At 34.0% G+C, this 3,440-nt stretch overlaps 1 pseudogene; it reads right to left on the bottom strand.

Moving 5' to 3' along the window:
• Positions 1 to 223: 223 nt before the first annotated feature.
• Positions 224 to 2,138, bottom strand: LOC108458535 (L-type lectin-domain containing receptor kinase IX.1-like; annotated as a pseudogene).
• Positions 2,139 to 3,440: the final 1,302 nt, after the last annotated feature.

Here is a 3,440-nt window from a genome sequence, read left to right as displayed (position 1 = left end):
AGAGTTTTTATTTAAAATTAGCTTAAATTAAGACATTAATATGTTTAAATAAAAAAACTTAACTCCTAATTGGTTAATAACGACTCTAGGTTAATTTAGGGCTTCCGTGTCTCGCTTTGTTTACTAGGCCCACGTACTCTTATTAGGCAACATTATGACAACTTGAGCCAGGCATTAAAAGTCCATAATGTTGAAAGCGTTTCAAAAACTTGACTAGAGAAGCTTGATATACGAAATGTTTCAATTTAACTCGATAAGAACATCATACAAGCTTTGGATGGTGATTTGATAGTTATGAAACTTGCCCAACTCATGGCTAAGGTTGAAGTAGATTAGACCAGAACAAACTGAGAAAGAAAAAAAAAAAAAACGAGAAAAGGGAAAGCAGGAAGGTAAACAAGTTCTAACGACCCGTTTCCAGGCTTGAATTAGTTAGTAAAGGTTCTGCGGAAGTGGCTGATGAAGTCGTTGGTACATGATACATAGGAACTGGCATCTTCGTAGGAAGATTTGGCATTTCTGCCTCAAAATTCAGAGCGTGAATGGCTTGCTTGATTGAGGGTCTCAAATTACTATCAGGATGAGCGCACCACAGTCCAACAACCATCAAACATTCAACTTGTTTCTCCACAACATCCTTGTTTAATTTATTGGCGACAGCTGCAAGAAGCTCTCCTTTCCCATAAACATCCCAAACCCACTCTACCAATCCCATTTCACTTTTCTTACTAAGATCCACTTATGTTTTCCCAGTAGCAATCTCTAACAATACCACTCCAAAGCTGAATATATCCGACTCTTTACTCGCCTTTCCTGAGCTGATATACTCTGGAGCCATGTAGCCAAAAGTCCCAGCCAACCCGGTTGTTCTGGGACCTAGGTCATGGTCCATGAGCCTGGCCAACCCAAAGTCACCAAGTTTAACATTGAAACTAGCATCCAGCATTACGTTGCTTGATTTGATGTCCCTGTGTACCACACACTGCTCCCATTCTTCATGAAGATAGAGAATTGCAGAGGCTAATCCAAGTGATATTTTGTGCCTCATAGGCCATGAAAGTGGAGCCCTTTTGCCAAAGAGGTGGGAATCAAGGCTACCATTTGGCATGAATTCATAGATGAGCAAGAACTCCCTTTGATCATGAAACCAACCGATTAGTTGTACCAGATTCCGATGTCTTAACTGGCTGATGGTCTTCACTTCAGTTACATACTCCTTTTTCCCTTGTTTGGACCCTTTTGAGATCCTTTTTACAGCCACCACCAAGTCTAAATCAGGCAGGTAACCTCTATACACTGTACCAAACCCTCCTTCACCCAATTTCCTCTGTTCTGAGAAGTTATTGGTTGCAGAGACAAGTTCTAAATAAGAAAATCTTCTTGGTCCAGCTCCTCTTCCAAGGTCATCATCCATTGATGTTGTTAAGTTTGTTGTCTCTGCTGTTTTCCTTTTCCTCTTTCGGAACATGATATATAACTATCACAACCATAAAGCCAATCACAGGTACTACAACACTTATTACTATTGTTGTCTTTCTTGCAGTATTTCCCTTTGTTTCTCTTCTTACCAAAGTTGAATTGAACTCCAATGATTAAGGATATGTTGCTCTTTAGCCAGGCCTATGGAACCTGAGAATCCAATCATAACCCATTCAGGTAGAACCTTCGTAAGATCAGTGTGATAAGAAAGACTAGAACTCTCTTGAGGGTTATTAGTTGTCTGGTAGGTCCAAGAAGCCCTGAAATTCTTAGTCGTAGCGTTGTAAGAAATCAATACATCTGCAGTGTCCCCCTTGTGAAAGCTTGCATTCCAAGAGGTGTAATTGGCCGAAGTCAACGAGTTAATGTTGATCCCCACGTGGTTATTAACTCCGACCCAGAGCTGAGACATTGTCTGTGGTGTTAAAAACATAATAAAATTTCAGTTTCGCTTAAATATCGTTAGAAGAACTTGAAATGCGATGATGATGACGACCATATAATAATAATAATAAAGTTCCTTCTTCCACGACCTTCAATAATCTCACCAAACTAACAATATTTTAAAGAACCAAATTTAGATAAGATTTTTTCTCCCGTTAAGTCTACAACGCGTATTGGACCAATTCAACCAATCCATTTCTTTTAAGAAACTTATATGTGACCTTACCTGCCAAACCATCCGCATGGGGTTTCCATCAAGGTTCTGTACCGGTTGTTTTTTCTGAACTATTGGTACATTGAGGTTTCGGTTTGTTTCAGTTGAAGTTTCTGTATTTTTCTCTCTCTCGCGCGCGCACACATATATATATATATAAACGAATACATATACGGGGGCATACATATAAACACACATATATATATACCGTAATTTAATTCAAGATATACGGTACACTTTATGTTTCAACAGTAGATAAAACAACAATTTTTGTGCAATTAAGGTTCTCAGCAAAGAATTTCATGCCATTTGGCTAACTTGAAGTAGAAATGAGAAGTTTAAGCTCATATTGTTTATGAAGGCTTTTATAGTATAATTAATTAAGATAATTCATAGGATAATTTTAACTTTTAATTGGAAATTTAGATTTTATCAGAACATTATTAGATGATCATTTGAAGATGTCTGCAAATAGAAAGTAGTGTGGCGTTTCTGTTGGTTTGTTTTTGGAGTGTCTTTTTTGGTAACTTTGTTGAATTTTCTTCTTGTATTATTCAACACTCTTTTAGGTATTATTTGGAGAATTTTTATGTATTGTAAGACTATTTAGGAGAGTAATTTGTAACAATTTTGATTCAATTTTGGGGTTGTAATTATCCATTGTGAGATGATAGATTGTGGTTAAGCCAATAATTGTACTAAATAAATTGTTGAGTGAAAATTATTTTCTAAGTGAGACTTCGTAGATATAAGATTATTGATTCGAATTGCATTAACAAATATTTCATATTGACTCTTTTCTTACTAAAGAGAATACAAAACTATTTTAACCGTAACAAATCGAAAGATTTTTTCATATTAAAATAATTTTATTATACTATATTAATATAAAATTTTAAATTTAAATCCAATATTAACAAAAAAAAGATAGATAATCTTTTTCTATTTTAAAATATTTTATCTATTAAGTATACAACTCATGCTATTCATGAGTAGATGCATACTTAATCAATAGATCAGTTTCGAATATTATAATATTTTATTAATTAAATTTGAAGTATTACAATTAGGCATTAACTTTGAATTTTTAGTGACAAACCCCAAACATATTATTGTCTTGTATTATTAGTTATTTAGTTTCGTATTATATATTTTGTTCTATAATTTTGTCCATAATACGTTTCACTCTTGTATTATAAACTATTTTTATTATGTGCTTATCTCTTTATTATTAATTGATTACAAAATGTTATCATTTATAATTATGTTAAACACAATATACTACTAATTTATAGTTATTTAT

This window comes from Gossypium arboreum, chromosome 10, assembly GCF_025698485.1.
Source record: "Gossypium arboreum isolate Shixiya-1 chromosome 10, ASM2569848v2, whole genome shotgun sequence".
NCBI lineage: Eukaryota > Viridiplantae > Streptophyta > Magnoliopsida > Malvales > Malvaceae > Gossypium > Gossypium arboreum.
The sequence above is the reverse complement of the archived record's forward strand: the minus strand, read 5'-3'. Positions and strand labels throughout refer to the sequence as shown.